The sequence below is a fragment of the Rhinopithecus roxellana genome, chromosome 1 (genome assembly GCF_007565055.1).
Source record: "Rhinopithecus roxellana isolate Shanxi Qingling chromosome 1, ASM756505v1, whole genome shotgun sequence".
NCBI classification, from domain to species: domain Eukaryota; kingdom Metazoa; phylum Chordata; class Mammalia; order Primates; family Cercopithecidae; genus Rhinopithecus; species Rhinopithecus roxellana.
In genome coordinates, this window is record NC_044549.1 from 160522255 (window position 1) to 160548811 (window position 26557).

Consider the following 26557-nt stretch of genomic DNA (forward strand, 5'->3'; position numbering starts at 1 on the left):
CAGGAGATGGAAACCATCCTGGCCAACATGGTGAAACCCTGTCCCTACTAAAAAAATACAAAAAATTAGCCGGGCATGGTGGCGTGTGCCTGTAGTCCCAGTTACTCAGTAGGCTGAGGCAGGAGAATCACTTGAACCCAGAAGACAGAGGTTGCGGTAAGCCGAGATTGCACCATTGAACTCTAGCCTGGCAACAGAGCAAGACTGTCTAAAAAAAAGAAAAAGAAAAAAGGGCCGGGGGCGGTGGCTCAAGCCTGTAATCCCAGCACTTTGGGAGGCTGAGACGGGCGGATCACGAGGTCAGGAGATCGAGACCATCCTGACGAACACGGTGAAACCCCGTCTCTACTAAAAAAATACAAAAAACTAGACGGGCGAGGTGGCGGGTGCCTGTAGTCCCAGCTGCTCGGGAGGCTGAGGCAGGAGAATGGTGTAAACTCGGGAGGCGGAGCTTGCAGTGAGCTGAGATCCGGCCACTGCACTCCAGCCTGGGTGACAGAGCGAGACTCTGTCTCAAAAAAAAAAAAAAAAAAAAAAAAGAAAGAAAAAGAAAAAAGAAAAGAAAAGGAAAGAAAAGAAAAAGAAAAAGAATAAGAAACTCTGGTTCTGTTAGGAAGAGGGAATCAAGGCCAAAAATATCAAATGTTCATCACTGTCTAAATTGAGCTCCCAGAAGAAGAAACCAAGGCAGGGATTCTTCTTCTTATTATTATTATTATTATTATACTTTAAGTTCTAGGATACATGTGCACAACGTGCAGGTTTGTTACATATGTATACATGTGCCATGTTGGTGTGCTGCATCCATTAACTCGTCATTTACATTAGGTATATCTCCTAATACTATTCCTCCCCCCCTCCACAATAGGTCCCAGTGTGTGATGTTCCCCTTCCTGTGTCCGAGTGATCTCATTGTTCAATTCCCATCTATGAGTGAGAACATGTGGTGTTTGGTTTTCTGTTCTTGCGATAGTTTGCTGAGAATGATGGTTTCCAGCTGCATCCATGTCCCTACAAAGGACACGAACTCATCCTTTTTTATGGCTGCATAGTATTCCATGGTGTATATGTGCCACATTTTCTTAATCCAATCTGTCACTGATGGACATTTGGGTTGATTCCAAGTCTGCTATTGTGAATAGTGCTGCAATGAACATACGTGTGCATGTGTCTTTATAGCAGCATGACTTATAATCCTTTGGGTATATACCCAGTAATGGGATGGCTGGGTCAAATGGTATCAAGGCAGGGATTCTTGTACTAGAGACATATTGAAGATGTACTTTCAGTAGAAACCTGTAAGAGGGTAAAGGATAGAGCAGGGGCAGAGGTTAAATAATGATAGGGTTTCAGTTGAAGTCTAATTTCAGCCTGATCCCATGGATGGTGTGAATTACATCACAGAGTCATCGTCTTTAAGGAAAGGGCTCATCATTTGTTTATCTGCCTGCCCCCATATCAGTCAGTCATTGGGTGCATGATGCCCTCCTGATAGAAAATATAACCTCCCAAGCATTTCTAGGTAAATTGGCTCCCATCGACCAAGAGCAATTCTCCAGAGAAAAGTGTACGTTTGTGCCATTAGCAGGCAATGGTTACAGTAGCTGAGGCTGGGGATGTCAGCACAGTAAAGGGGATGAGGGTGGCGCACCGACATTGTTGATTACAATTATAATAATAAAGGCAAGGTACCTGAATTTAATTTACTAAGTCCTGACTTCCCATCTATGGACTGCCACATCCCATGATTACCACAGGATCCTGGGAGTACCGCTAATTCTGGGACAGAATAAACGAAAGAGATGGATTATTTATTGTGTGGCTGTTTCATTGTGGAAAATGATGTGATTAGCAAAGAAATGCCAACAGAGGGTATAAAGAGGTAAATTTTCTTTAACCATTTCCCATTTGCCCCAAGAACCCTGCACTGGCAGCGAGCTGCACTGTTTTTTTTTTTTTTTCTAAATTATAAATGGGTTAAAAAAAAAAAAGACTTGGAAACTTATGGACATTTTCACTGAACAATGGCTAAAGGAGAGAGGGTTCTAGGAAGGAGGGCAATGAAAAAAAATTGAATATACTTTCTAATGCATTTGAAGAAATGAACCAGAAAAAAAATATTCAAAAAGTCTTATAGACCTAATGGGCAATTTGGGAATAATTAGTGATACAGGCACAGAAAATGAAACAAACAAAAAGTTTGTTAACTCTAGAAAAAACAAAAAGTTGTACAAGAAAGAAAATGTAACTACAATTAGCAACATTTACAACATAAATAAGCAACATTATTCATTATATTATGATTAATATTAAATACATACATAAAGGGAAAGCCATTGAATAGAATTTGATCCTCGTCATCCATAATGGGAGGATATGCTGGGTATTTGCCTATTTGTTCTTAAATTCATTTCCTGCCTTTCCCCTTCCCAAGCTCATATTGCACAGGCTACTTCTGTAAACTATGCTTCCAAGATCTTGATGACTGTTTTGGATGAGTTCAGCCAATAGGAAGTAGTAGCCAGGGATTGGAGGATGGCAGTGAAGGCGAAACCAGGATATTTCTCCTTCCCACTCTTTCTGCCTTGGACAGAGCCCCTCTGGCTCTGGAGATAATAATGGTTTTCTGCAGTTGCTTAAGTTAAGGGTACCTCCACTTCCCCTACTTATCCTTCCAGGTTTTCTAAGCCAGGGTCCTCAAACTCAGCACTACTGACATTTTGGTCTGGATGGCTCTTTGTTTTGGGGGATTATCCTGTGTATTATAAAATGAGTTGCAGCATTCCTTGACAGACTCTATCCACTAGGTACCAACAGTCACCACCCAGCTGTGACAACAAAAATATCTCTGGAAATTGCCAAATGTTCCCTAGGGGTCAAAATCACCCCTAATTAAGAACTGAAGGCTGGGCCGGGTGCAGTAGCTCACGCCTGTAATCCCAGCACTTTGGGAGGCCGAGGTGGACGGATCACTTGAGCCAGGAGTTTGAGACCACCCTGGCCAACATGGTGAAACCCCATCTCTACTACAAATACAAAAATTAGCCGGGTGTGGTGGCGTGCGCCTATAATCACACCTGCTCAGGAGGCTGAGGCAGGAGAATCGCCTGAACCTGGGAGGCGGAGGGTGCAGTGAGCCAAGCTCGTGCCACTGCACTCCAGCCTGGGCGACAGAGAGAGACTCTGTCTCAAAAAAAAAAAAAAAAAAGAAAGAAAAGAAAGGAACTGAAGTTCCAACCCCTTTATGACTGTATTAAATTTTCTCTACTAAATTTGCTAAGGGTTTTAGTTTTCTGACTTGAAGCTGCCTGATTCAGAAAGCTATACACAATGTCTAAATTCAATCAATCAGAAATTAACACAATAAGCATATTATTTAAAAATATGCAACCAATAAAAGAATAAACAAATAAAAGTATTGAATGTAGTTGCTTCTAGAGTGTAGGACTGGAGAGCAAAGGAGAGGTGATTTTGAACTTTTTAATATTTTGTTTTTTAAAATGTATGCACGTATAGCTAATACAAATAAAATACTGGGGCCGGACGCAGTGGCTCACGCCTGTAATCCCAGCACTTTGGGAGGCCAAGGTGAGCAGATCATGAGGTCAGGAAATCGAGACCATCCTAGCTAACATGGTGAAACCCTGTCTCTACCAAAAATACAAAAAATTAGCCGGGCGTGGTGGTGGGTGCCTGTAGTCCCAGCTACTCGGAGGCTGACGCAGGAGAATGGCATGAACCTGGGAGGTGGAGCTTGCAGTGAGGGGAGATCACCGCACTGCACTCCCCCCGGGGCAAGAGAGCGAGACTCCAACTCAAAAAATAATAATAATTAAATAAAAAATAAAATATTGGAAAAAGAGAACATGAGCAATTCAGTATTCTAAGTAAAAAGCTCCAGGGAGAGGCTTAAAATTCTTATTCTCAAATAGATTAAAGAAGCGCTTATTCTGATCTTTGGTTTTTAATCTCACCTAAATCATATTCTCTTATATTTTACCCAGGGCCAAGTATGGCAGTCATCTAGCTTTTATAAATGAGTCATATTTATTTCTTTTCCAAGGTATCTCCAGGCTGCCTCCTCCCAGATGGTTTTGGCCGCAGAACTGGCTTACCTGGTTGCAATCACGTAGTAGTCAGAGAAAACAACTAAAGGCACTACTGTAAATATTACAGGAACACTGAAATAATATTAGAGTCCCTGGGTCTGCGTGGGTTGTGTCCCTCCAGAAAAGGTAGAGGGGAAGGTTTGCAGATGTTGCTTTACTGACTTGTGTCAATGTTTCTTATTTCAATAGTATGCCTTTGCCAAATCTCCGTTCATCTCATCTCCCAAACACTGTGATTTCTACCATCGGCTCTTGTTTATCTTTGTCTCTCCCCATCATAGCAACTGAAACAAAGTTTTGGGATTGAATTGTTGATTTGCTTGATTGTTGTGACTGTGTTCTAGTTATTTTGGAAATTCATCCATCTGATATATGACCAACTAATAGAAGACAGTTTTCAATCTTCTAAAACATAAAACTATGGAAATATATGTATGTGTGTGTATTTTTGTGTGAATAAATATATAAATACATATACCAATATGACATATATTATACATGTATGTATATACATTTTATATATTAAATACATATATGTACATTTTAGTATATACCTTAGTATTACCGTATGCATTTATTTACATGGAAATACTTTTTGTTCTGACTAAAAAAGTAATAGACACTAATTATGGGAAAACTAGGTAACACAAAAAAATATAAAGAAATACATAAAAATTGACCGGGCACGGTGGCTCACACCTGTAATCCTAGCACTTTGGGAGGCTGAGGCAGGTGGATCACCTGAGGTCAGGAGTTCGAGACCAGCCTGGCCAACATGGTGAAACCCCTGTCTCTACTAAAAATACAAAAAAGATTAGCCGGGCGTGGTGGAAGGCACCTGTAATCCCAGCCACTTGGGAGATTGAGGCAGGAGAATCGCCTGAACCTGGGAGGTGGAGGTGGCAGTAAGCCGAGGTCGTGCCATTGCACTCCAGCCTGGGCTACAGGAGCGAGACTCTGTGAAAGAAAAAAAGAAAGAAAGAAAGGGGGGGGGAGGGAGGGAAGGAGGGAGGAAGGAAGGGAGGGAGGGAGAAGAGAAGTAGATAAAAATCATGAATACTCCTATAGTCCAGTAATAGCTACTATATGAGTCAAAATTAATTTCAGCTACAATTACTCAGAAAAAATATCCAAAATAACATCAAATAAAGCAGAAGAATATTTCTCTAATATAAAATGTCTGTCCACTGGCTATCTAGTGCTTGTACAGTGGTTCCAAAGCCATCATAATCCATCAACTTCCAGATCTTCACTCCATCATTAAGGTATAATCCCCATCCTCATGGTCTAAGATATCTGCCAGAGTTCTAGTCATTACATTCACATTCCAAGTAGCAGATTGGAGAAATGAGACAAGAAAGGTACAAAGGACATGTCCTTTTAAAGTGGTTCTCTTTTTTACTTTTTTCTTTAATTTTAAAAAATGTATAGGCTGGGCACAGTGGCTCATGCCTGTAGTCTCAGCACTTTAGGAGGCCGAAGCAGGAGGATCACTTGAGCCTGGGATTTCAAGAACAGCCTGGGCAACATAGTGTGAACCTGTCTGCAAAAAATTTAAAAATTAGCTGAGCCTGGCAATGCACGCCTGTGGTTCCAGCTACTTAAGAGGCTGAGATTGGGGGATTGCTTGAGCCCAGGAGGCTCTACGGAGCTGTGATCACACCAGTGCACGTCAGCCTGGGTGACAGAGTAAGATCTTGTCTCTAAATAAATAAGTAAATAAATAAATAATAGAAATAGAGTCTAGCTGTGTTTCCTAGGCTGATCTTAAACTCCTGGACTCACGTGATCCTCCCAGTTCAGCCTCCCAAAGTGCTGAGATTACAGGTGTGAGTCACCACATCTGTGATAAGGTGATTTTCCAAGAAGCTGCCACACAATATATTTTATAACTAATTGACCAAACTCAGTCACACCGTGCCATAGCTGCCAGAAAAAAATGGGAAATATAGAATGTTTAGGTGGGCACTGGAGTGGGAACGCTAGAATAAGGATCTCCAAAAATCTACTCCTCCATAACAGTAATAAAAATACTGACAAAAATAGTAAAAATCAACTTTTTCAGAACACTGGATATTAATCAAAGGCTTGCAACAATACAAAAAGCATTTCTTGAAGAAATTGGCTGAATTGTGGTTAAAAAACAAACAAAAAACAGTGAGCCTTGTGACATTTTAATTAGCCCTGTTTACAGATTCTCTCCCCACATGAAGAAATAAAGAAATACCACTGGTAATGGTAACTACATATGTAAATACAAAAAGCAGTATAAAGGTAATTTTTGTTTGAAATGTTCCTTTTCTCCTATCTGATTTAAAAGATAACTACATAAAACAATACTTACAAATCTATGTCAATGGGTATATAATGTATAAAGATATAATTTTTATGTCAATAATGGGACAAAGCGGGAGAGAAGGAATGAGCTATACAGGAAAAAAGTTTGTGTATCCTATTGAAATTAACCTGCTACTAATACAAACTAAATTGTTTTAAGTTTAGATATTAATCGTAATCTCTAAGGCAATTACAAAATAACTCAAAGAATGCTAAAATAAATTACAAGGGAATAAAAATGGTACAGTAAAACATATTTAACAATATAGGAAAAAGTAGGAAAATGACAATGATAAAACCTCTTATTCATAATTACATTAAGTGTAAATGGTTTAAACACTCCAATCAAAGGCAGAGATTAGCAAAACTGATGAAAAACATGATCCAACTATATTGTGTCTACAAGTGACACACTTTATTTTTATTATTATTGTTGTTATTATTATTATTTTATTTCAAAGGTTTTTTGGGGAACAGGCAGTGTTTGGTTACATGAATAAGTTATTTAGTGGTGATTTCTGAGATTCTAGTGCACCCATCACCTGAGCAGTATACACTATACCCAACATGTAGTCTTTTATCCCTCACCCCCTACCCTCCTTTCCCCCAAGTTCCCAGAGTCTATTGTGTCATTCTTACACCTTTGCATCCTCATGGCTTAGCTACCACTTATGAGTGAGAACATATGATGTTTGGTTTTCCATGTCTGAGTTACTTCACTTAGAATAATGGTCTCCAATTCCATCCAGGTTGCTGCAAACGCCATTATTTCATTCTACAAGAGACATACTTTAGATTCAAGATATAAAGAGCGACACACTTTAGATTCAAGATATAAAGAGCTTAAAAACAAAAGGATGGGAAAAGACATACCATGTAAAGAGTAACTAAAAGAGGGCTAAAATGGCTGTATTAATATAAGACTAAATAGACTTAAGACAAAAAATTTTTACTAGAGACAGAGGCCATTTTCTAATGATAAAAGAGTCAGTCCCTCAAGAAAGTATAACAGTTATAAACATAATTAACTTAATGACAGAGCCAAAAAGTAAATGACACAAAAACTGACAGAATTAAAGGAAAAATAGACAATTCAACAATAAGAGTTGGAGACCTCAATACGTCACATTCAGTAATGGATAAAACAACTAGACAGAAGATCAAGAAGAAAATAGAAGACTTAAATAATACTATAAACCAACTAGGTCTAATAGACATCTATAGAACACTCCACCCAACAACAACAGAATATACATTTTTCTCAAGTATATATGGGCCATTCTCTAGGACAGAACATATGTTAGGCCATAAAATGCATATCAAAATCTATCACTGTATTTTCTTTTTTTTTAATAGAAGGGAATTTTATTATTTTTTCAGAGAATTCAGACAGCCATTGATTAAACAGAGCCATTTCTCGGCACTCTTTTCTCTCCACTTAAGAAATTGGAATACAGCATGATGAGAAGGATGATGCCAAAACAAGATTGCTGGCCCACATCATCTAGGGTACAAATACGCACTTAATCACTTGACACTTCATCGAAGGCAAAGCAACACTTAGAATCTTTGCCTTCATTGTACACAGCTGAAGCAGGAGCCCAGGGAGGAGGAGACTGCATGGTTTTCCTTGGCAGGGGAGGTGTGCACCCTGCAGTCCTGTGGTGTTGTGGGAAGATCAGTCCATGTTCTGTCAGTTGCCATAGCCCCTAGGATGGGTGTCCTTCCAGTTATCCCACCCCCAAACTCTGTAGAGTGTTCATCATTTTCTCCCTCCTTTACTTCTTGATCTTCCTGTTGCTGAGCCGCTTTCCTGAATTCCTCTGGTGTTGCCTTGGCTGTTCCCCGATCTGGCAATGCTCCATATTTCCGATGTTGTTCACACCAGTCACTCACCGTCATAGTTGCTGGACTTGGATAACCAGCTCCAAATACTTTGGTCTGGGCCGCGTTCCCCATGAGAATGAAGGGTTTCACTGGAGGCCTATCCTGGAGAGATGAGTTAGAAGCTGACGCCTCTTTGAAGAGGCTCTTTCTCTCAGGCTCTTTATTTCCTGGTCAATGCTCTCAGTCTCTTCTAAGCTGATATCAATCCACCTCTGAAGGTGAAGAAGATAATAATATTCATGAACATGCTCGTCACCTGCTTGACCACTTTCCACAGCAGACTTCATTGCAGATATCCCATGGTCTAACTCCTTCTTCTGCTTGTATCTCTTTATTTTAGCCTGTCTTTGAGATGCCATAGCAAGGAGGCTAGGAGAAGCCATGGAGGAATTAGCAGTGTGATTTTCAGCTGAGTTGTGCTTGGTTTTGGGCAGCTCAAACTCTGCAACATGATAGTAATGGCACTGAGTTCAGTAGTTTATAAAGTGTTCTCGAACCTGCTGCAAATGATCTAGACGCTTGCTGGGGTTGACTTGTTTCATGGTGATGGCTCCTTGAAATGCTGGCACCAACAGCTACTTCAGGTCGGTGGAAACAATCTCTTCCAAATCTTCATTTCAATTGAACACGTCGAGCTGCGATAACATTTCGGGAGCCTTCTCAAAGAGGTCCGGGCCCTTGAACACCTTCTCCTGGACTATCCGGTGACAGGTGGTTTCAGTCGCTACTTCTACTTCATCCAGAAGCTGTTTGCCAGTTTCGAGCAGTTCCGGGAGCCGTGGCAACAGTGAGTGACTCATCTTCAGCAGCCATCTTGGGGAGGGAGGATGTATTTTCTTTTTAAGAGAGACACATGTCACTGTTTTGCCCATGCTGGACTTAACCCCTGGGCTCAAGTGATCCTCCTTCCTCAGCCTCCCAAATATCAAAAATGTTAAAAATGTAAATGGATTGAAATCATTCAAATTATCTTCTCCAATCACAATGGAATAAAATTAAATTCAGCAACAGAAGGAAATCTGGGGAATTTGCAAATATGTGAAAATGAAACAAAACATTCATAAATAACTAAAGGGTCAAAAGATAAATCACTGGTGAAATTAGAAAATACTTTGAGTTGAGTAAAAATGAAAACACAATGTTCAAAAACTTATGGGAGTCAGAACAGTGCTAACAGGAAATTTATAGCCGTAAGTACTTACAATTTAAAAAAAGAAAGATGTCAAAACAATTGCCAACCTTCCTCACTATGAAACTAAAAAAAAAAAGAAGAGCAAATTAAACCCAAAGCAAGTAGGAGGAAGGAAATAATAAACATTCAAGCAGAAATAAATGAAATACAGAACAGAAAGGTAATGGAGAAAATAATCAAAATCAAAAGTTGGTTCTTTGAAAAGATCAACAAAATTGCTGAATCTTTAGCTAGGCTGGGAAAAAAGAGAGAACTTGCAGGTTTCTAAAATCAGGAATAGAAGAGGGAACATTACCACAGAGTTTACAGAAGTACAAAAGGTTATAAGGGACTACTATGAATAACTGTATGTTAACAAATTAGATAACCTAGAAATAGAAAATCTCAATAGAGTTATAAGAAGTGAAGAGAATGAATTAGTAATCTGGGCATCAACGTGCCAAGATAATCAGGATTCTTAATGCTAAGGAAGAGGAAGATTGCAGGAGGCTACCATCAGTCTCTGCCACAACCACTGTTGACACTTAGGTTGACACTCCTAGAGTAACATATATGTGTCATTTATCATGTAGACCACTTGGTGACCTAACCAATTTGGTTTATTGGAAATTTAAAATGTAACAACATTTCAAAGGAAGAAAGTCTGAGTTATTCACCAAGTTTACTACCTTGCCAAATTGGCGATTTGTCCATAAAGAAATAATTGGTTGTTTTTTCTTATTTTGTTTTCTAACAGGGTAATGTGAAGGCACTCTCTGAGACATCTCATGTAATTCCACAGCTCCAGTTACTAACTCTGTACTAATTTCTCTAAAACTGTTTCTCTAGCCTCAAGTTTTGTCTTAAACTCCAGAGCCTTATACCCAGGGGCTTCCTGAACATCTCCACTTGGATGTTGTGCAGGTGCTTCCAACTCAAGTTGTCTAAAACTGGACTCTCTGGGTGTCGCCTTTCTTTTACTTTTCTTTTCTTTCAAAGCATGAGATCTCACTATGTTGCCTAGGCTGGCTTTGAGCTCCTGGGGCTCAAGCCATCCTCCCACCTCAGCCTTCTGAGTAGCTGGGACTAGGCATGTACCATTGTGTCCAGCTTGAGTGTGGCCTTTCTAATTAAAAGGTAGCCTTTTTGACTGGGCATAGTGGCTCACATCTGTAATCCCAGCACTTTGGGAGGCTGATAGCTCACTTGAGCCTAAGAGTTTGAGACTAGCCTGGGCAACATAGCGAAACCCCATCTCTCCAAAAAAAAAAAAAATTAGCTGGGCATGGTGGCATGCACTTATAGTCCCAGCCACTCAGGAAGCTGAGATGGGAAGATACTTGAGCCTGTCTCTGTGGATTTATCTATTTTGGATATTTCATATAAATGGAATTGTACAAAATGTGACATTTTGTATCTGGTTTCTTTCACTTAGCATAATATTTTGGAGGCCATCCACGTTGTAGCATACATCAGTATTTTGTTTCTTTTTATGGCTGAATAATGTTCCATTGTATATATATTCCCTAATTTGTTTATTCTCCATTGATGGACAGTTACACTTTCTCTACTTTTTGGCTATTGTGGATAGTACTGCTATGAATATGTACATGTACTTGTTTGAGTGCTCATTTTCAATTTGTTTGGTATATACTTAGGAATGAAATTGTAGGGTCATATGGCTATTTTATGTTTAACTTGTTGAGGAACCACCAGTTTTTTACTGTGACTGAACCGTTTTGCATTCCTACCACAAATTACCTGTGTTCCAGTTTCTTTACATTCTTACCAACATTTGTCATTTTCTGTTTGTTTGTTTGTTTGTTTGTTTAATAATAGCCATCTTGGCCGGGCGCGGTGGCTCAAGCCTGTAATCCCAGCACTTTGGGAGGCCGAGACGGGTGGATCACGAGGTCAGGAGATCGAGACCATCCTGGCTAACATGGTGAAACCCCGTCTCTACTAAAAATACAAAAAACTAGCCGGGCGAGGTGGCGGGCGCCTGTAGTCCCAGCTACTAGGGAGGCTGAGGCAGGAGAATGGCGTAAACCCAGGAGGCGGAGCTTGCAGTGAGCTGAGGTCCGGCCACTGCACTCCAGCCCGGGCGACAGAGCGAGACTCCGTCTCAAAAAAAAAAAAAATAATAATAATAATAGCCATCTTAATGTTTGTGAAGTGGTATCTCACTGTGTTTTTGATTTGCATTTTCCTGATGATTAGTAATGTCGAGCATCTTCTCATGTGCTTATTGGCCATTTGTATATCTTTGTTTTTGTTTTGTTTTATCATTTTTTATGCTTAAAATAATTTTTCATAGAGACAGGGTCTCATTATGTTGCTCAGGCTGGTTTTTCTTTTTCTTTTTCTTTTTTTTTTTTTTTTTTGAGACAGAGTCTTGCTGTGTCACCAGGCTGGAGTGCAGTGGCACAGTCTTGGCTCACTGCAACCTCCCGCCTCCCATTCTCTTGTCTCAATACAATGTGGGCAGATATATCATATGCTATATCTAACCAGAGACTTTATATGAGTTTGTGAAATTAAGCATGACCTCCTGCATTTCTGCCTTTTGCTTTGAGGAGAGAACGCACCAAGTAGCCATTGCCCACTTAGCCTGGGTCCTGGAATGAGAAACACGTAGAAAAGACCCAAACCTAAGCCCAAGCGAGCCTGGACAACCCACTTGCAGTGCACAGACCAGTGAGTGAAAAATAAATATTTGTTCTTACGAATCACTGACATTTGGGAGTTGTCTGTTATGCAACATTATTGCAGCAAATCCTGACTAATACAATCATTGAGAAACTCATTGTTCTCATCAGTGCCTATTGTGAACAATCAGACAGACTTGAATGTGCATAATGGGTTTCAATCAGCTGTTCCCATTTTCCCAGGCATCAATCAGATGGAGCAAAGTCTGTGTAAGAGACCAACTGGCTTGTCTTGAGGATGCTGAAGGTGTTCTTAAAAGGGAAATTTGTGGGGGGTTTTAAAAGTCTATGTTTATATACTAGACACAAATATTCCAGAAGTATTATTGGTGGGAAAATCAAATTACAGAACATAATGAGAGTGACTTGTATGGACACTCTCATTCAGAAAAACATGCAATCTAGCAGCTTCAGAATTTCTATATAGGTGGGCTGGATGTGTGCATAACAATCTCATTGGAAGGGAATTGGGACAAAGAAGGCTTGACCTTGTAGTTGCATAGCACCTTAATATAATTGAAAAATATCCCAATTGGCTATATCAAATAATTGGTTGGAGGGAAGCTGATGAAGATTATGTGGGAACTCTAAAACCCCACACTCACACATAATCCCTGGCTGAGACAGTGTTAGATTAAGTGTATCTATAAATATGTCAAGAGGGGATGTAGAAATTTACATATCAAAATGTTAATGGAAATTATAAGTGAAGTGTGAAATTTAGGGGAATCTTTACCCTCTTCTTTGTACTTATCTGTATTGCTGGAATCTTTTGCACTGAACATACATCATTTTCCCCAAAACAATGAAGCTATTTTCTTCTCTTTTTTTTGAGATGGAGTCTCGCTCCATCTCCCTGGCTGGAGTGCAGTGGCGCGATCTCCGCTCACTGCAAGCTCTGCCTCCCGGGTTCACGCCATTCTCCTGGCTCAGCCTCCTGAGTAGCTGGGACTACAGGTGCCCGCCACCACGCCCAGCTAATTTTTGCATTTTTAGTAGAGACAGGGTTTCACCATGTTAGCCACGATGGTCTCGATCTCCTGACCTCATGATCCGCCTGTCTTAGCCTCCCAAAGTGCTGGGATTACAGGCGTGAGCCACCGGGCCTGGCCAACAATGAAGCTATTTTCTACAGAGAAAAAGAATTCTACTGACCTCCACTTTTTCCTTAATCTCAATTTAATCACCTAAATGGTGCCTAAAAATCTCTAAATTTTAGTTTTCCCCACTATGTCTTTTATTTTATTATTTTTTATTTTTTTGAGATGGAGTCTCGCTCTGTCAACCAGGGTGGAGTGCAGTGGTGTGATCTCAGGTCACTGCAACCTCCGCCTCCTGGGTTCAAGTGATTCTTCTGCCTCAGCCTCCCAAGTAGCTGGGACTACAGGCGCATGCCACCACGCCCAGCTAATTTTTTTTTGTATTTTTAGTAAAGACTGGGTTTCACCATATTGGCCAGGCTTGTCTCGAACTCCTGACCTCGTGATCTGCCCGCCTCAGCCTCTCAAAGTGCTGGGATTACAGGTGTGAGCCACCGCGCCCGGCCCCCCACTATGTCTTACCTTTTTTTTTTTTTTTTTAAGCTATCATCTTTTTCTCAAAACAACCAAATATAAAAGAAACAACACAAGGCATGTAAAAGAGCCCTGGTCTGATGGCTAAGATTCCAGTTCCAGCTGCCTATTTCTCTACGAGACCTCGGCCTCCACATCTAAAAAGGGAAGGATTGAAATAATTAGAAGTTACAAACTCAGGTGCCTACAGGAACCAGGGAGGAGCAAATGAGAGAAGCAAGTGGGCTGGAAACAGTAGGGCTGTATTGCACTGGAGGACACCAGCTCAGCTAAAGGAGGAAGCCTTTATTCTGCACCACAGAAGAAGGCTGTGCTACAGGGTTTCAGTCCCAGGGTTGCAGAATCTTGCGATTTATTAAGTCTGGAAATCAAGTTTTTATATGAAATCTCTTGATTTTTAAATGTTGGCAAGTAAAATTTTAAAATGTTTTGTGAATGCTGGGTGCAGTGGCTCACACCTGTAATCCTAGCATTTTGGGAGGCGGAGGCAGGTGGATCACAAGGTCAGGAGATCAAGACCATTCTGGCCAACATGGTGAAACCCCATCTCTACTAAAAATACAAAAATTAGCCGGATGTGGTGGCGCATTCCTGTAGTCCCAGCTACTCAGGAGGCTGAGGCAAGAGAATTGCTCGAACCCGGGAGGTGGAGGTTGTGGTGAGCCGAGATGGCGCCACTGCACTCCAGCCTGGGCAACAGAGCAAAACTCTGTCTCAAAAAAAAAAAAAAAAAAAAGTTTTGTGAATTCGTTTCCTACCAAAAACCTTAGCTATGAATCCATCTGGCAGCCAGTGAGTGACACTGGGTCAGGCGACCTTCAGGCTCCTTGTGTCACTCTCCTGAAGCCCACCCAGAGGTAACCTAGTGACAGGAGACCTCACAGTTCCCAAGATAGCATTGTAAAAAAAAAAGAACTATTTGTTTTGTTTTTTAATTAAACAGATCAAGTAAGAGATAATTTATTTGTATGTCAAAAAAGTTATCTAACTAATGGGTTTGCTAAATGGCCTCTGTGGTTCAATTAAAATATAATTGAATATACCAAAACATGATTTCTTCATAGCAATGGTGAACACGGGATTATGCAAAGCAAACATTCCAGGCACTGTTTTAATGTTTTAAAGTATTATTTTGTTTAATCCTTACTATAACCATGAGTGAAATTTATTGCCATACCCAAGTCATCTAAGTTTCCTTTTATGTTACATTCTAGGAGTTTTAGAGTTTTGAGGTTTATTTAGTTTTATGATCCATTTTAAATTAGTTTTTGTGAAAAGTTTAAGATCTGTATCTAGATTTGGGTTGGTTTGTTTGCTTGTTTGTTTACATGTGGATGTCCAGGTTTTCCAGTACCATTTGTTGAAAAGACTATTTTTGGCCAGGTGTGATGGCTCATGCCTGTAGTCCCAGCACTTTGGGAGGTTGAGGTGGATGGATCACTTGAGGTCAGGATTTTGAGACCAGCCTGGCCAACATGGTGAAACCCCGTCTCTATTAAAAATACAAAAGTTAGGCAGGAGTGGCGGCACATTCCTGTAATCCCAGCTACTCAGGAGATTGAGGCAGGAGAATCACTTGAACCCAGGAGGTGGAGGTTGCAGTAAGTCGAGATCACACCACTGCACTCCAGCCTGGGCAACAGAATGAGACTCTGCCTAAAAAAAAAAAAGAAAAAGAAAAGACTTTTTTTGCTCCATCATATTGCCTTTGCTCCTTTGTCAGAGATCAGTTGGCTATATTTATGTGGGTCTATTTCTGGGATCTCTATTCTGCTTTATTGATTTTTTGTTTGTTTGTTTGTTTTTGAGACAGAGTCTCGCTCTGTCGCCCAGGCTGGAGTGCAGTGGCGCAATCTCAGTTCACTGCAAGCTCCCCTCTCCCAGGTTCACGCCATTCTCCCACCTCAGCCTCCCAAGTAGCTGGGACTACAGGCGCCCGCCACCACGCCCAGCTAATTTTGTTTTTGTATTTTTAGTAGACACGGGGTTTCACCATGTTAGCCAGGATAGTCTCTATCTCCTGACCTTGTGATCCGCCCTCCTCGGCCTCCCAAAGTGCTGTGATTACAGGTGTGAGCCACCGCGCCTGACCTTGATCTGTTTGTTCTTTCATCAGTACTACATTGTCTTGATTACTACAGCTTTATATTAAGTGTTGAAGTCAGGTAGTGTCAGTTATCCAGCTTTACTCTTCTTCAGTATTGTATTCTGGGTCTTATGCCTCTCCATATAAACTTTAGAATCAGTTTGTTGATATCCACAAAATAACTTTCTGAGACTGGGATTGGGTTTGCTTTGAAACTATAGATTAAGTTGGAAAGAATGACATCTTGACTCTATTGAGTCTTCCTATCCATGAACATGGAATATCTCTCCATTTATTTAGTTCTTCTTTGATTTTGTTCATTAGAGTTTTCCAGTTTTCCTCATATAGATCTAGTACACATTTTGTTAGATTTATACCTAAGTATTTCATTTTGGGGGGTAATAATGTAAATGATAGTATGTTTTTAATTCAAATTCCACTTGTTCAGTGCTGGTGTATAGGTATATAGTTTCCTTTGTGATGTTTTTGGCTGGTTTGGTATTAGGGTTTAGTTAGGAAGTAGTATCCCCGTCTGCATCTATCCTCTGAAAGAGAAGGTAGATAATTAGTGTAATTTCTTCTACAGACATTTGGTAGAATTCACCAGTGAATCCATCTAGGTCTGGTGCTTTCTGTTCTGAAAAGTTATTAATTATTCACTCAATGTCTTTAATAGATACAGGCCTGTTCAGATTGTCTATTGCTTCTTGTGTGTTTTGGCAGTTTGTGTCTTTCAAGGAATTGATCCATTTCATCTAGGTGATCAAATCTGTGGGCATAAAGCTGTTCATAGTATTCTTTTATTATCCTTCTATTGCCCATCATATCTGTAGTGATGTCACCTCTGTAATTTCTGATATCAGTAATTGTGTTCTCTCTTTTTTTCTTGGCCTGACTCATTGTTTCTTAAATCCATGTTAGTCAGATTTTTGTCTATACCACTCCCCAGAAACTGCCTTTGTCAAGGTCAACAGTGCCCTTCGCGTTGTCAATTCCAAAGGTCAGCTTTCAGTCTTTATCTTTCTTGACCTACTGAGCAACACTGGACCCAGCTGATCACTCCCAGTTCCTGGAAACACTGGCCTCACTTGGCTTCTGTGACACCACAACTCCCTGATTTTCTTTCTGCCTCCTGTGGTTCTGTTCCTGATCCTTTGCTGTTTCTTTCTAATCCCCACAGCCCCTTAATGTTAGAGGAGTTTAGGGCTCAGACCTTGGACGACCTCTCCTCTTTTCTACCCTCACTCTCATGGCAAACTCATCCAAATCTTACAGTTTTCAATATCACTATATGATGATGACTCTCAAAAGTATCTCTAGTACAGACATCCTCTCCCCTGAATTCCAGAACCATGAACTCAATAGTCTACTGAATATCTTTATTTAAGACAAATGGGGTAACTCAATCTTTCTTTTTTTTTTAAACAAGCCCAGGCAAATTTTATTAAAGGAAAATTTTTGCATGGTTTACTGTTCACCAGTCTGTTCTGGCATGCTTCTAAGGATGTCAGAGTTACCTGGATCAATGATAGCCAGTGTGCACACTCTGTAGTATTTTCCGCTTGCTGTGCCCAGTTCAGTATTATTGCCACTGTAGTGATGGACACCAGTGTTGGCCAACATTGCATAGTACTCTGTTTTGGATTTCCTCAAAGCTGAGCAGTTGTTCAAGAATGGCCAATTTAGCTTTGCCTTGGCTTCAGAGTCTGCTTCTACCCCAGCACGTACTTTCCACTTTTCATAACAAGTTGGAGCCCAGAGTTAATTGACTCCAGCGCCTTTTTTGTCTTCTTTGCGGCCACCATCTTCCTGCCTTAGGTGCGGGACAGCCCTCAACCAAGAGCAGCAGCTGAGATGGCCGGGAAGCAAAAAAAAAAAAAAAAAAAGAGCATCTCAATCTTAACAAGTTCAAACTGAGCTCCTAATATTCTGCCTCAAACTTACCCAGTCTGCCCTCTTTCACATCTTGGTTCTTGGGTTGGCATCTTCCATGACTCTTCTTTTTCTCTTATACCTCCTGCTCACCCATCTTAGTCTGTCAGCAAATTCTCCTGGCCCTATGTTCAGAATATATCCAAGTATAACCATTTGTTATCACTTCTGCTATCATCCTCCCACATGAATTATTTAATTAACCTCCTTTCTTGTCTCACTACTTTTATACTTGCCTCTTAAAATCTATTCTCAACATAGCAGCCAGAAAAATTAGGTTAAAATGGGAAGTCAGGATGGGGTGACGGCTCACACCTGTAATCCCAACACTCTGGGAGGCTGAGGCAGGAGGATCACTTGAGGCCAGAAGTTTGAGACCAGACCAGACAACATAACAAGACCCTGTATCTACAAAAATTTTAAAAATTAACTTGGTATCATGGTGCATGCCTGTAGTCCCAGCCACTAGGGAGGCTGAGGTAAGAGGATCGCTTGAGCCCAGGAGTTTGAGGCTGCAGTGAGCCATGATTGTGCCACTGCACTCTAGCATGGATGACAGAATGATACCCTGTCTCAAAAAAATAAAATGGAAATCAGATCATGTCACTCTTCTGCTCAAATCCCTGCAATGGCTTTCCATTTCTGTCAGAGAGGAAGCTAAGGTTCTTATAGCACCTAAGATGCTCTGTATATTCTGAATGCCCTTTACCTGTCTGATTCATTTACTACTCTCCTTCACACATATTTCTCTCCATTTATACAAATGGAATTTGTCCTTGTTTTGCCTCAAACATGCCAGTATGGCTACATCTTAAGGGCCTTTGGAACATCCATCTATTTGACGTGATTCCCCCTCCCATCAGATATTCATATGGCTCCTTCCCTTTTCTTCTTCAAATTTTTGCTCAACTGTCACCTTCTTAAGGAGGTCTACCCTGCCCACCCCATTAAAACATAGTCCCTCCCCTTCTCCCCTGAATACTTTTTCTTTGCTTTACTTTTTTTCCCCATGGTGACTTATCCCCTCTATCATACCACAGAATTAGCATATTTCTTATGTTTGTTGTTTATTGCCTATCTCCTGCCAGCAAGAATGCAAGCTCTTAGCAGGCAAGGATTTTGTCTATTCTGTTCTCTGATGTATCCCCACCATCTAGAATAGTGCCTTCACAGTGAGAAGGACCTATGTTAGGACTTTTGACATCATTGACATTGTTTGGAATTCTTTTATGTTAAAATTATTGTATTTAGTAAATGTAAAAATATAAAATACATTACACAACGTATCACACAATATTTGTCACCCTGTCTGTGCATTTCTGTGTATATATAAAACTAAGAGCCTAAAAAATTAAGTAGTCTGGCTGGGCGCGGTGGCTCAAGCCTGTAATCCCAGCACTTTGGGAGGCCGAGGCGGGCGGATCACGAGGTCAGGAGATCAAGACCATCCTGGCTAACACGGTGAAACCCCGTCTCTACTAAAAAATACAAAAAACTAGCCAGGTGAGGTGGCGGGCGCCGTAGTCCCAGCTACTCGGAGGCTGAGGCGAGAGAATGGCGGTAAACCCGGGAGGCGGAGCTTGCAGTGAGCTGAGATCCGGCCACTGCACTCCAGCCCGGGCGACAGAGCGAGACTCCGTCTCAAAAAAAAAAAAAAAAAAAAAAAAAAAATTAAGTAGTCTGAACCTCTTTTGATCTCTCAGGGACTCTAAGTGAATATTTCAGAGTTACTACATTTGAAGAAATCATATTTATTGATGTACTTCTCTTAAGGAGGCAAATTAAGAATTCTTAGCTGGGTATAGTGCTGCAAGCCTGTAGTCTTAGGAGGCTGAGATGGGAGGATCGCTTGAGTCCAGGAGTTCAAGGCCAGCCTAAGCAGCATAGTGAGATCCTATGTCTTAACAACAACAACAACAACAAAATCTGTGAAAAAGAATTTTTTTTTTTTTTTTGAGACGGAGTCTTACTCTGTCACCCAGGCTGCACTACAGTGGCACGATCTTGGCTCACTGCAATCTCTGCCTCCCAGGTTCAAGTGATTCTCCTGCCTCAGCCTCCTGAGTAGCTAGGACTATAGGCATGCGCCGTCACACTCCCTAATTTTTATATTTTTAGTAGAGACGGGCTTTCACCATGTTGGCCAGGCTGGTCTTGAACTCCTGACCTCAAGTGATTCACTCGCCTCGGCCTCCCAAAGTGCTGGAATTATAGGAGTGAGCCACTGTGCCCAGCCAGTATATGCTGTTTTATTTATTTTATCCAGCATTTTATTTGTGAGATTCATCCATATTGTCCATAGTTGTAGATAGTTAATTTTTACTGTATTATGGTATTCATCACATGAATATATCATGATTTATTTATCTATTCAACTGTTGATGAGTAGCAAGATCTCTTGCTGTTCTAGGCTATTACAAATTGTGCTTTTATGAATATTCGAGTACATGTATATTATGGGTCAAACTGCGTCTTCCAAAAATATATATGAAGTCCTAAACCTCTGGTCCATGTGAATGTGACCTTATTTGGAAATAGTCTTTGCAGATATCTGCAAAGTTAGATGAGGTCATATTCAGTTTGGGGGACTCTAATCTAATATGGCTGATATCCTTATAGGAGAAGAGGAAAGAAACCGAAATACAGACACACAGGGAAAACTCCATGTGGAAACAAAGGGAGATACTGGAGTGATGCTGTAAACCAAGGAAAGACAAAACTTGCCAGCCATCTCTGGAAGCCAGGATAAAGATACAGAGCAGACCCTCCCTGAGAGCCCTCAGAAGAACCAATCCTACCGACAGGGTTGTTTTGGGACCTCTAGCCTCCAGAACTGTGAGAGAATCGATTTCTGTTCTGTCAATACATTTCTAATTTGTGCTTTTTTACAGCAGCCTTAGGAAACAAATATAATGTCTTTTGGAGAACTTATGCTAAGCAGTTTTCCAAAGTGTTTGATCATTTGGAGCTGGGCACAGTAGCACTCCTGTAGTCCCAGCTACTCAGGAGGTTGAGGTGGGAAGATCCCTTGAGCTCATGTGTTCGAGGCCAGCCTGGGCAACAAAGTGAGACCCTGTCTAAAAAAAAAAAAAAAGTGTTTGGTCACTTCATATTCACACTAGTTGTATATAAGACTTCTAGTTACTCCAGATCATCACTAGCGCTTGGTATAGTCCATCTTTTTAGCCCTTCTAATGAATGTGTAGTAATATCACATTGTGGTTTTAATTTCTCTAATGACTAATGTTGTTGGACATATTTTCATGTGCTTATTTGCCATCTATACATCTTCTTTAGTAAAGAGCATTCAAATCTCTTGCCCATTTTTAAAATTGGGTAGGTTGTTTTATTATTGAGTTTTGAAAATTATTTGTGTATTCTGGACACAAGTTCTTTATCAGATAAGTGTCTTATAAATATTTTCTGCCAGGCTATAATTTGCCTTTTCCATCTCTTAACAGTATCTTTCAAAGAGAAAAAGATTTGACTTTTGAAGAACTCTAATTTACTAATTTTGTTATGGATTATGCTTTTGGTTTTGTATCTAACAAATCTTTGCCTACTCCAAGCTCAAAATGTTTTTTTCCCTAGCTGGACACAATGGCTTATGTCTATAATTCAAATGCTTTAGGAGGCCAAGGTGGGAGGATTTCTTAAGGCCAGGAGTTCAAAACAAGCCTGGGCAACATAGCAAGACCCCATCTCTAAAAAATAAAATAAAAAGATTAGCTACCTGTGGTGGCACACATTTGTAGTCCCAGCTACTTGGGAGGCTGAGTCAGGAGAACTGCCTGAGCCCAGGAGTTTGAAGCTGCAGTGAGCTATGATTACACCACTGCACTCGGCCTGGGCAACAGGGCAAAATTCTGTCTCTAAAATATATACATATTTTTTCCCTATGTTTTTCCTGTGAACTTTTAATAGCGAAAAACTGTCAGTTTCTCAAAATCTGCCAGTTTCTCAAAATGTTTCCCAGTTATCTCAGCAAAAAACCACATTTCAACTGTATTGTTTCTCTGTCTTGGCCGGGTGCAGTGGCTCATGCCTGTAATCCCAGCACTTTGGGAGGCCAAGGCAGGCAGATCATTTGAGGTCAAGAGTTCGAACGCCAGGCGCGGTGGCTCAAGCCTGTAATCCCAGCACTTTGGAAGGCCGAGATGGGCGGATCACGAGGTCAGGAGTTCGAGATCATCCTGGCTAACACGGTGAAACCCGTCTCTACTAAAAAATACAAAAAGCTAGCCGGGCGAGGTGGCTGGTGCCTGTAGTCCCAGCTACTCGGGAGGCTGAGGCAGGAGAATGGCGTGAATGGCGTGAACCCGGGAGGCGGAGCTTGCAGTGAGCTGAGATCCGGCCACTGCAGCACTCCAGCCCGGGCGACAGAGCGAGACTCCGTCTCAAAAAAAAAAAAAAAAGAGTTCGAGACCAGCCTGGCCAACATGGTGAAACCTCGTCTCAACTAAAAATACAAAAATTAGCCAGGCGCGGTGGTGGGTGCCTGTAATCCCAGCTACTGGGGAGGCTGAGGCAGGAGAATCACTTGAACCTGGAAGGCAGAGGTTGCAGTGAGCCGAGATGGCACCACTGCACTCCAGCCTGGGCGACAAAGCCAGACTCTGTCTCAAAAAAATAAGAATAAACTGCATGTTTCTCTTTCTCAAGTTAAAAAGAAACAAAATAATCCAACCAACCATATCACAAATTCAATTAACTGATACAAGTAAGAATAAATCATGTTAACTGGAATTATCATTGTCATTTGAATCTCAGCAGGATATGAAATTAGCTCTCTACATAGAAGCGAGATTAGGACATCATGGTTGTAATGGTCATTTTAGTTACAAAGGACAAAAACCCAGCAAAAATGAAGAGGTGGATTTCTGGCTTTAGACATATCAAGACTATAAACAATAGCATCTCTGCCTCACTCTCTAGTGCTCAGTTGTGCTTTCTTCTGGCTTGTCTGTATTCTCAAGAAGGTTCTGCCAAGTCATGACAAATATGGCACTTCCTGGTACCACAAAGCAAGGAGGGAAGAGGTGGTTGTTTAGTAAAATTTCTTAGAAAAACTGGCCCACATTTTGGGGAAAAATAAAGCTAGATTCCTACTTAATATCACATACAAAGGTGATTGTCAATGGATTAAAGACCCAAATTTGAAAATAAATATATAGGGCCGGGCGCGGTGGCTCAAGCCTGTAATCCCAGCACTTAGGGAGGCCGAGACGGGCGGATCACGAGGTCAGGAGATCGAGACCATCCTGGCTAACACGGTGAAACCCCGTCTCTACTAAAAAATACAAAAAACTAGCCGGGCGAGGTGGCGGGCGCCTGTAGTCCCAGCTACTCAGGAGGCTGAGACAGGAGAATGGCGTAAACCCGGGAGGCAGAGCTTGCAGTGAGCTGAGATCCGGCCACTGCACTCCAGCCCGGGCGATAGAGCGAGACTCCGTCTCAAAAAAAAAAAAAAAAAAAAAAGAAAATAAATATATAAAGTTAAGTAAGAAAATGTGGGAGACTTTATGTTGAGAAGGAATTCTTCAATGAAACTCAAAAGCATAAGCCATAAGACAAAAATGTGATAAATTTAATCAACTCTTCGTATTCAGTGAAGACCACTGTGTAAGAGTTAACAAACAAGTAACAAGATAGGAGGAGACAGTTGTAATGTCTATAACTGCTAAGTGGCTAGTATCTAGAATATATAAGAGATTTATACATCAACAGGAAAAAGACAGGAACCCCAGTAAATGAGTAATTAATAAAAGGCAAAACCAAACAGGCTATACCAGGCATATGCTTGAATACTCAAACTCATTAGTAATCAGAGAAATAAGAATGAAAGACCATCGAGATTTCACTTTACACCTCTGGCAAAAATTAGAAAGATGGATAATGCAACTGTTGGCTGGTACTGGGGATTTTTCAAGGTCTCTTTTTAAAAATAAAAAAAAAAAAGGAATAAGCTTACCTTGTGCCACATAATTTATTCCTGGTTAAATATCCCAAAGGAATTTTGATACTGGCCCATCTGAAGACAAAGGATACAGTATTATCACAGTCTAGTTTGTATTGATGGGAAATTGGATGCAGTCTGAGAGGTCACACTGGAGGAGTCAATAGGCAAAATATGGTGGAACACCGTGCAGCTGTTAGAAGAAAGGGATTAAATAAATATATAGCAACACGAACAAATCTTTAAAACAGTGCTGATGTACTTATGAGAATGTCATTTATGTTAATTCAAAATACATGCATACGAATCAGCAATACACATTTAGAAGGAAGACTGGTAAACAAAATGTGGATTTTTAAATGCCTTGGAGTGTTTGCCAGCAGTGGGAAGAGGATGGAAAGGGAAACGGGAGTAACAAGAGGATCAAGAAATAAAATGCAAGAGGTCTTGTGTGGACTGTGATAATGATGTCATGAACAATGACATCACTAACTCAGCCCTCTACATCTGAGGTTCAGCAAAAGAGAAACGTAAGAATTGCCCCGATCAGATAGATGTAATTGAGAATATTTTTTTTGTGAAGGAAATGGTTTAATTCCCAAAGGAAATTAAAGACGGCCACAAACTCCTTGGTGCACTCTATTTCTCTTCCCTTAAATCTGGGCTCTATGACTGCTTTACCAATAGAACTGTGCTAAAGTGACTGTGTACTAATTCTGGGCCAGCAAAAGTTCTGGGCTTCTGCTTCCTCCCTCTAGGAATCCTCACTCTTGGGAAACTCCCTCTCAGAATCCAGACACATGCTGTGAGAAGCCCAGGCCACATGGAGAGGCCACGTGTAGACGTTTCATCAGAGCGGCCCAGCTGAGCTCCAGCTTGGAGCTGTGAGCCATGATAGCCAGCTAGGCTTTCCAGCCCAATTAAACCCCAGGGCAACTACAGCCCCAGTTGATATCACAGGAGCAGGAGACCTACCAGCTGAGCCCAGTCAATCCACAGAATCATGAGGGTTTACACATATTGTTTTAAGCCTGCCATATCTTGGGAAATTTGTTACACAGTGACAGATGAACCATATAATTGCCACATCGTTAAAGAATAATCAGAAGCATCCAAATCGCAGTAATGCTCAGAGTGATCCCCAAACCACAAATCGTTTCTTCAAAATTTACAAAAAGAAAAGGCAAAAAGCAAATTAAGAAGGGATGTGGTGATATTGAAATCAATCAAACAGGATGAGATTTTACACCTTCAGAAGGGTGGAGGTTTAGTGGTCTGCCAGATGTCCTACCCGTCCCAAATGGCCCAGAATGTTGGGGAGGCCACAAGGTCTCTGTTTCTTTCTCACTTTTCCTGTCCTCTCATACCTTGGTATTTCAGCCCAACTATTTGATCTGTAAACAAGAATTCTCTAATTTATTGCATGAGGTAATGTATATAAAAATACTTGATAAAATGTAAATACCTATAAAACTTTTTTATTTTAATATATTTATTTGAGACCAGGTTATGAGACTGGCTAATTTTTGTATTTTTGGTAGAGATGAAATTTCATCGTGTTTTCCAGGCTAGTCTCAAACTCCTGAGCTCAAGCAATCTGCCTGCCTCAGCCTCCCAAAGTGCTGGGATTATAGGCATGAGCCACTGCACCTGACCAGTTACAATTTTTAAGTGTAATTAACAAAAAGCCCTTCTATTACTGTATCCTCAATTTCTAGGTATAAAGAATTTTAAAGGCCGGGCGCAGTGGCTCATGCCTGTAATCCCAGCACTTTGGGAGGCCAAGGCAGGCAGATCACTTGAGGGCAGGGGTTCGAGAACAACTTTGGCCAACATGGTGAAACTTTGTCTCTACTAAAAATGCAAAATTTAGCCAGGCATGGTTGAGTATGTCTGTAATCCTAGCTACGCGGGAGGTTGAGGCAGCAGAATCACTTCTGCAGGTGGAGGTTGCAGTGAGCTGAGATCACGCCACTGCACTCCAACCTGGGTGACAGAGTGAGACTCTGTCTCAAAAAAAAAAATTTTACAAACGACTATATTCAGGTTGCTTTCATATTTAGTCTGATGAATATTTGATCTGGACAATGTTATATGTATTTGGGACATCCATTTACAATCAGGAGATTTCACACAAAAATGTAAATGTTTATTTTCTCCTGAAAAATTGGAAGACGTGACAACATGAAGTCCTTGCATTTCCTAACGTCAACAATGGATATCTTACCCCAAGCTCCACTCAAAAAAGCAGAAACAGAGACAAGGATATGTGTTCAGGAGTTGTTTTGGGAAGAGATCTGGGGACAAGAGAGAAATAAAGATGGAATGCCAGTGCAAGGATGTGTTGCAAGGTCACTGCTGCAGGCACCTGGAGCTCAATTCCACTGGGGACTCTAAGAAGCTATGTAGGATGAGCCTCAGTTTTGTGCCAGAAAATAGAAGAAGGGTTATTTATCTATTAGTTCCTATCTTCCCTTGGTCAACAGTTACACCATAAGGTGTTAACTCTCGAACTTCCAGGTTTGCCAGTGCAACCTCATGGCTGCACAGATTCTTGCAGCCATCCCATTCAGCAGCATGGCTTTCGGAAGCCCCAGGGGCAGAAAGCAAGAGATACACAATGCAGCTGAGGCGAGGTATTGTTAGGTTACACTTGTTCACAGCCAGTTTCTGCAGCAACTACTGGAAGAGATGGTCAAAAGGGGGAAACATGATGTGGAGGAGCTGAGAAGCAAGTACCTCAGGTCGCCAAATTTAACAAATTAGGATGAGCTTGTTTTCATCTATGAGAATCCAC

General features: G+C 40.9%; 2 pseudogenes; both read right to left on the reverse strand.

The window, feature by feature from the left end:
• Window positions 1-8124: 8124 nt before the first annotated feature.
• On the reverse strand, window positions 8125-9381 carry LOC104655085 (annotated as a pseudogene).
• Window positions 9382-17273: 7892 nt separating this feature from the next.
• Window positions 17274-26557, reverse strand: part of LOC115898298 — a 44713-nt pseudogene continuing 35429 nt past the window's right edge.